Below are 9,233 nucleotides of genomic sequence, written 5' to 3' on the forward strand. Positions count from 1 at the left end.
GATAACATGTGCCATACTCTTTCTGCAGAGTTCACCACCACTTTATAAAAGAGGGAAGAGTGTTCTCACCATGGATCCAATTCTGAGGTATTTTAGCGGTGTTTTTAAAAATATTCTTCTTAGGTAAAAAAAAAATTACTGTTCCCAGATTGGTGTAACTATGTCTGGAGAGAAGTAAAATGAGTAATAAAGTTCACCATTTCTTTTGGTATAGTTATTTTTGCTATTATAAACATTTAACAAGAACTTGCAGAGTGGGGGAAAATGGCATGTTCTGCACCTTTATTTCTCCCAGGATACCCATCTCAGTCTAAAACATACCATGAGGGTTTGGGGGCAGCAGAAGTGTGGACTAAGATATATACAGGGATACAAATAGGATTTGATCTAGAAAATGGAGTTTGTCCTGACAGGGCTGCTGATGTGGACAAATAACCCCAGATCAAGCTTTTATGGTAAATCTGTGCTAGTAGCACCCTCAGGATAGGATTTGGTCCTTTGGTGAGGGTTCTTGTGTCCCCAGTTGCCATGTGTCCCAGATGAGAAGTAATACTATAAAATTTGATGTTATGCCGTATACAATTTCACCAACGTGACCAAGTGAACTCATTAGACCACAGTGCCCAATTCAGCTGACTGTGCCTGCTTTCCAGCAAGCAGCATGTGCACTTGGGAGCTTAAGAACACATATTTATTTTTCAGCAGGTCTGCAGACACATTTTAATTAAGTCCTTGCTCCACCTTCCAACTCCTTCTAATCCCAGACCCACAGCTGATCTGGGTTGGTTTGCAGTCCCTGGCTCAGAGGTAAATTCAGTCCAGGTTGAATCCAAAACCGTGTTATTACAGTTGAAAGGCAAGTATGCTTAGGCACTCCATTAATCCACTCCACAATGAGTCCAAGAACAGTCATGTGTTGTCCAGAAACAAACCAACAGACACGGAAAACTTCTTGGTGAAAAGTACCAGCCAGTAAGTTAGTTATTCTTCTGTTTGTAGGTAACTGCTTGTTGCTGAGGGATGGGGAGGGGGGGGGAGTGGGTGGAGCATCCTAAACACTCAATATTATAATTTTACCATTAATTTCAGGAGTCTATAATAATGAAATTAATTTTTTTCTTGAAAAATATGTCATAAAAGTTGGCTTATATTATTTTTATATATTTAGAAGAGACAGTTAAACTCATTTTAAATGAGATACACAAATTTATTTTTGTGAAGGTGGCCCAGCAGAATCATGATTTCCTCTTATGTCCCTAAGTGCCCCTTGGGGTATTCCAGTGTTTTTTTAAAATGTGATTAGGGTATTAACATTTACCAGTATTTTTATGACTAGCATGCTTCCCCAAAGCATGTCTCATTTATTTAAACTCTTCCGGATATAGGCAAAGAATATCCAGTAAGAGAATGATGCCAGCTATAATACTCTGATTTTTCCTTTCTAATTGAGGTGGGAATAGAGGAAGGCAGCGGCTAAAGAAATCCCTTTACTGTTATGGTCTAATTTTGTTATTTTTAAGTGGTTGCAGTTGTTGCCCCAAGTCTTTTTGTGAAAGGTCTTCCCAAGGTCAGGACTATGGAGATGGCCCAGGGAAGCTACCTTCAGGAAAAGTGATGTTGAGATGTGCAATTGGCTCAAAAAATTGACAAGATTGGAGAGGGCTACAGGAGACAAATAGGAAGGGGACAGAAATCATTCTGTTAGGGTAAGCCATGGCCTCCTGAATCACTGTCTAGATATGTGAAAATGAAGAAGAGAAAATTAATTAGCAACAAATCTATCAGGAGATTGATTTGGTGCCTGGAGTAATTAGCCTTTTGCTCTAAACCCAGCTGTCCCTGCTTAACACTGGCTATGCCATTCTGCCCAGTTAATGAATTCTCCTGACCTCATACTGGATCTATGTCTCAATCTCTAGCTTCCCAAGCCTGTAGGGTTTTCTTGTTCGCAGGACTCCTGATGTAGCCCGGAGGAGGTCGTGCTCTTCCCTCAGTCACTAATAAGGGGAAGCTTTCCTAACACTGCAGAGAAGACCAAATCAGAAATTTGGGGTCACAGGTGGCACTGAATAGGGGATAGTTGTGAAATCTAATATTAAGCATTCCCAATTATATCATTTTGGGGGGAATGTGATGCGTTAGGGCTGCCTGATTGCCTTATTGCTTTTAAGGTGCTGAATATATTGTTAAAATAAAGTGAATTAAAATGAATTCTTGGTTAAGAATTTCATCATACTTGAGCATAAATAGGGCTGTGTATATGTATTGCTTTTGAAAAAAGGAATTCACTTTTAGAATGGTAGGCAAATCCAAGAAGGGAAGATCAATAAAAAACCTATGAATGTATCTATGTGTATAATTATATTCTATGTAGATATATATGTATATTTGCATACACACATTTTATATGATTTAATATTTATTTATATATTAAATTTCCTTCTGCCTGTTACTTGTCTAGCATGTGCTAAGCACCCCATGAGATGCTTTGGTGATGATGTCTACTAGGAGAAAACGAAATCACCTTCCAAAGACTCTAAATGCAATATTATTATTCTGAGTAGTAGCAATTAGTGTATTTTCCATTGGTATGGCAGGGCCTTATCATCAGGTAAGTTAAACCTTAGATAAGAGGTAATTTGTTTACAAAACCCTTGGCAACCCAGGTCAATAATGTCCAAGGGATGTAGATAACTGAAATCTGCAGCTAATTAAACAAAAGCTTGCAAAGAATTTCTCTCATGAGCCAGATAATTTTAATGTCTTCCTCAGAAACATTTAATGAGAATTATTGGTTTGAATTTCATTTCTTTGTATGTTTTTTTTTCTTCACACACTTGGTGGAGGTGTTAATGATCAGTGAAACTGTCAAAAGGTAGACAGCAGGAGGGAGAAAAGGGAAACGACAGGCTTGGATAATCCACCAGTTGAATGGCTGGTAGTCTGGCTACTCTGGAGGACTTGGTTGTAGGAGATGGCCACATGATATTCAATGACACACAGGTGGCATTGATGCAGCTGGTTGAGAAACCAGATGTGACAGCCATGGTAAAGCCAGACTTCACTGTTATGTAGGAGATAAAAGGTAATTTCTATTTGGTCTGAACACCTAAGAAAAAAATTAGCAAACTATCTTGTAGTTATTAAAGCATTTCTATAGACACGCCAAACTTGTAAGTGAAAATTTGACCGATCGGCACAATTGAACGTTTTAATAGCTGTCCATGTTATTATGAGATTTGGAAAAAGAAATGATTTATTGAAGGCCTTTTATTTCCCAGAAGGTAGATATAAAAACAGTCGTGATCTTTTTATGTTGTAAATAAGGATCGGTAATGTTTTGTAGGAAATAGTTTATTTCTCATAAAATTTAAGTTTGTGTCATTTATGAATTAAAGTCTAACCAACACAATGGTGACACAAATTGTGACTTTTAAAAGGCACTAAAACTTTTTGCAATGCTCTATAATTATTGATTCCCTCCCAATTCCAGTTCTAAACACTCAAAATCATATTGATAGCCTAAAACCTTTGATAGAAATTATTTCAGTGACACTTTTTTGGTTATACTTAATTGCCAAATAAACACAAATTAAAATATAAACTTGGTAGATTAGAAAAGGTTTTTGCCGTTTCGAACTGAAGAATTCCCTGCTGGACTCACCTATCTTTGCACATTCTATGAGGAGACATATCATTCTGAATTGCAAACAGGCTAGTGTGTTATTGCTCATTTTAAGAAAATGTTTTTGAATTAGAATGCAATTAACCAGGCTGGCAGATTTTGTGGGGGAGAAAAATTCTATGCTTTCCCCAACATTCTCTAGCATAATGAAATTCCTCAAATTGTTAATTTTTCCACTATGACTTCTTATAAATGTTTGCCAAATTTTGCTACATGACAAAGCAAAAAAAAAAGGACATTAAGATACATTTTAAGATACATTTAACTTTGGTTCTTTGGAAAAGAACATTCTGATTTTTGTTTCTATTACTCTAAATATTTTAATCATTAAATGACAGGTGGCCCACTTTACACTTTTTAAAAAACTGATTTTTTGAAAGAATAGAATTGATGAATAGAAATAAACAAGCCATAGTTTTATAAACACATATATGTCTTTGTCAAATGATACTTCCTCTAATGGGAGGAGGGCAAGAAGGAAGGAAGATAGCTGGATTTTTTAATGTAATGAATAGATTTAAATAAAAAAAAATAAGATTGTCCTTTGTTATATTCCAGGATAGAAAAATAAGAATCATATATTCTGAGTTATTTCCTTATCAGAGCATATTCTTCATTTTTTGTAGTGTCTTTATATAACATCAGTTACTTGCCATGAATGACTTCTTAGCTTAGGTGACTTCTATAGCTTAGACAACACCTGGGGCCTTCTCTCCAGCTTCTTAAAAGATAGCTAAGGAAGGTAAAATCACATATATTCCCTGACAGGAACAGGAAGTCCAGCAAGTCAAAACAATGCTTGCATGGATTGGTTGAATTTACTCTACTGAAAGAAATGCATGTTGTTACCTGTATCATCTTTGATGAAAATATGCTGCCTAATTCATTGGACTGTGGTCTTGGGATAATGTCAGTGCAATAGAAGTTGCCAAAAGCACAAGGCAGACAAAGAGATCAAAAGGACAACCACTGGAGTATATACAGTGAGACAGGATTTCTTAAAAAATGTTTTATCTCACCTAGTATATAGCACACAACACTGTTGTTGTGAAAAGCGGAAAGGCAAATGTAAAGAAGAACTAAAACTTGACACCTATAAAGAATGAATAATGTAGAACATAACAAGTCATCTTGTCAAGACCTGCATGAAACCACACCTTTTAACACAAGCAAAGGAGAGGCCTCTTGTCTATTTCCTTAAAGAATAGTTTTAATCTTCTTTGGGTAGATTCTATAGAAAGATGTCAAAAGGTTTAAGACTTCAGCAGAAGTTTAAAAAATGTCAGAAATTAATCTTAAACCCATCGTCTCTAAAGGTCCTACTTAGAGAAATAAACATTAGAATTAAAAGCTATATTTTTAGCTTTGGATTTTGAAGTAAACATAGAAAATGTTTTTAAAGACATACTTCCTGCAGCTTTTGTCTTTTCCTGTTACATTACCCTGGATTTCTTTTCTCACAGTGGGATTTCAAATTAATTTATAATTATACACACTCAGAGGGGATGAGAAAGAAATGACCTAATTATAGACCAAATGGATACCCTCTGGCTAGCATCCAATTACTCAGAGCTACTAAGGCAAATGATGGGTTCTGTCCTGTCTTGGGTAGATTTAGTGGTTACCCTGCCAGTGAAAATGGCTAATGGTTCAAATATGCCCTTGCTTAATATAGAAAAAAAGAATGAATTTGGAAGAGGAATGAAACAAAAATTGAAAATGAATATAGGATAGACACTTTCCGAGATCCCAATATACATAAGCCCATACTGTGAGCATCAAGGGAGGAAAAATAGCAGAGGATTTTAATGGTGTCTCTGTAGCCAAGTAGATCCTAATTAGTTACAATTAAGCTGCTAGTGAATAATAGCTACAGTGACATGGAAGATGAAAATGCACATTTCTGATATGATTCCCATCATTCTCCAGCTTTCTCTTGGTGTCTGTGTGCATGTGCATGTGTGTGTGTTAGAATATTCAGTTGTCATGAAAGCAAAAAAAAATGCAAATGATGACTAAGCAGAATGCTCTTTTTCTGATTATTATTCTTTCTCTTTTCTCCTCCATATATTTTGACTTGAGAATATTTTTTAATTTTAATTTTATTATTTATTATATTTATTATTTTAGAGATAATGTATTCTTTCTTCTTCCTTCAATACCTCCACAGATATTCTCTGTTCCATACTTTTTGTCTTAGGGTATATCTTATTTTCTTCATAGTACATACTAAGCTTCCCTAGACAAAATATGTACTTAATTATTTGTTGAATAGATGGATGATCTAAACTTGTTAGAACCTCAAACCTCAGAATACAGCTATGAAATCAATAAGTATTCACTGGGTGATATTGGTGCTTCCTGTACTTGTTCAAAGACAACATGCCTGCCCATCATAAGCTAGAAGTCTAGTTCAGGAGAGAGTCAACAAGCATTTATTAAGCACCTACTGTATGCCAAGCACTGTTAGGTGATGGAGAAGCAAAGAAAAAAATGTGGGGCAGTCCTCGTTTTCAATAAGTTTTCATTCTATTAAAATAAATATATAAGTAAAAATGATATAACATGGTGTGCCTATAATTAGGTGCCAGAATGCATTGTACTAGTTGCTGAGTTTTATAGGGACTCAGGGACGGGAAAGCTTTTTAGTAGATTGGATAGTCAATTAGGATCTGAAGAAGTTCAGGGATTGGATTGGCCAAGAGGAAGGGATGTCAAGGAGTCATTACTAATGGATAAATGAATGGAGCAGTAAGTATACAGAACAATGAATGAATTGTCCTAGCTGGAGAAAAATGTATCAGTCAGCTGGATTTATAATCCTGATGTTAAGAGACTAAGGTTAGAGATGCAATTTGGAGTACTTCAGCATAAAAATGGTAGCGGAACAGATGAATATGCATAATTTTATGCTTTTCCTTATACTTTTTTCAAATGTTTCCTATTTTGAAAAACAGACTGTGATTTCCTTAACATTAGTAAGTTAGGGTAAATTCAATCAATCAATAAGTATTTTTTAAGATTATTACATATCTACTATGTACTGGATAATTTGCTAAGCTTTTGGGGATATGAAGTGAAACCATTCACTGCTTTCAAGGACTCCAAGAGTTAGAAGAGGGATTACATTCTAGTCATGGGGGATAGTTAATACAAAGACTCAGAGATGGAGTGCCATGTGTGTGGAATCACAAGAAGGCTATTTTCCATGTCACAACTTTCCCCAGTGAGGTTTCCTTATATCAAGGATTGGCATAAGAAATTCAATGGGAATTTTTTTGGAGTTTTGCAGAAACTGCAGATAATATAGATGAAGTTTATAAAACTATAAATGCATAAAATAGATGATTAGTATAATACACTACCAATATGTTTTATCTTTTAATACAATAAATACATAATGTTTCTTTTTTAAAGTCCAAATAAGTAAAAAGTTAGTTTGTGAAAAGAACATGAAAGCCAGCAAATGACATAAGAGAAATATAGAGATATTTTAAAAGTTTAGTAAGTCATAAATGCATAAAATATATGGAATGTTATGTACAATTTTACTATAAGATAATATAAATGTCCTATGAAAATAAAAATCAGACTTCTTCTCTGGTACAAAAGGAGGATCAAAATTTTTACTCAGATTTTCCAGATCATGGGTGCTCTGTGCTCCTTACCACTGTGATGTAGAAGGGATACATCTATTTGCTCCTAAAGGGAAAACATTTTGTATTTTTGTACAGGTGTATTGTGGATGTATTGTGGTTGGGAGTGTATTATATGACCAGAGAGGTATTTTAGGGAAATCACTTTGGTGGCTATATAGAGGATGATTTGGAGCAGGGTGAGACTTGAAATAGGGAGATCAAATAAGAAACCATTATAGCAGTTATAACTTGAATTTTATCCCTGCCTTAACTTTCCCCCAACTTTTTAATATAGAGGAGGAATTCAAAGATGGGAGTAGCTTTAGACATCCTGATGAAGATAGATTTGTATTAGTACTTATTTAATATATTGTTCAGTGCCTTTTTTATGGGCTACCAATGGAAAGATCCATCATGGAGGTGAATTGACTGAAGCATATAATCAACAAAGAATTCTGAAGAAAAGGAAGAAAGGTTGTTAAGAGGAGATAATAGATAGATGGTCAGTTGTTCTACTGATGTCTTTAGACTATAGGAAGAAAGAAAAGTTTCCCAAATGTTGGGTGGACTCTTCTCTGGCAAACTTTTAGGAGGACTTCCATTAGATTTCCATAGAATGGGCAGCTATTACCAGCATTGTTATAAGGAATACATAAATCTTTGTGGATATCTATTCAAATATATAGCATAATGGATGCCTTACATAGATTCATCTTCTGATTGGACTTTTTTCTGTAAAATTTCTCATGGTTTTATTAGAAGATTCATTTATGAATGGTGACTTAAATTTCAACTTTGCACATAACACTGAACAAATGAGTATTTATCGATTTGGCAGTTTTTAATGAATTTTATGAACTTGAACGGGCAGCTTGTTTTGCTATTATGCAGCCATAGTTACAGTTTGACTCCTATTATTATGCATTAATTAGAAGGAATCTTAGGGCTCTTAATGTAAATATTATAGATAATAGAAAGATAATAGAAAAAGCTGTGATGTGTCCAAAGTCATACAATTAGTTATTGGCAGTATTGATACAGTGATGCAAGTTTACTGATATCATAAATTGAGAATTGGAAACGATTTAAGATCTCCAACTTCAGTTTTCTCATTTTACAAATGAGCAAACTAGAAGTACATTAACTTGGGGGCAGCTGGGTGGCTCAGTGGATTGAGAATCAGACCCAGAGATGGGAGGTCTTGGGTTCAAATGTGACCTCAGACATTTCCTCGCTGTGTGACCCTGGGCAAGTCCCTTAACCCTCATTGCCTAGCCCTAGTCCTTACCACTCTTCTGCCTTAGAACCAATACCCAGTATTGATTCTAAGATGGAAGGTAAGGGTTTAAAAAAAAAGAAGTACATTAATTTGCTTAGGGTCGCTCATGTAGTAAGTAGCAATGTAATGTTCTATATATTATATCATACTGTCTCCCTTATGCTTTCCCCCACTTTAAACATTGAAATCTTTATATTTGTACCTTCACAGATCAGACATGTTTATGATGTATGTGATGAAAATAATTTGTATTTAAGTTTAATTTTTCAGATTATAAAAAAATGAGCTAGATATACTTTTGGATTCAGTTGTCATCAAGCATCCCTAAAACTTCCCTCATCTTAAATTATTTTATAATTGTAATAATATAAACTAGAATAAAATTCAACATCATTTACTCATTTTTGACCTGTAGCAATAATTTGAAAATTGGTCTTTTATAACCAATATCCAAACAACAGAAACCCACTTGTTATTATTCAAGTTTGATGGGTTTATCAATGTCTAAAAAAGAAAAATGACAAAGATGAATATCCTTCTAACTACACTGTAAAAAAATTCTCTTGAGAGGAGTTAGTTCTTTAATTCCAGAGTTCAGTTTATAATTTCCTACAATGAGTATACTGTATTA

Source organism: Gracilinanus agilis, chromosome 5, assembly GCF_016433145.1.
Source record: "Gracilinanus agilis isolate LMUSP501 chromosome 5, AgileGrace, whole genome shotgun sequence".
NCBI classification, from domain to species: domain Eukaryota; kingdom Metazoa; phylum Chordata; class Mammalia; order Didelphimorphia; family Didelphidae; genus Gracilinanus; species Gracilinanus agilis.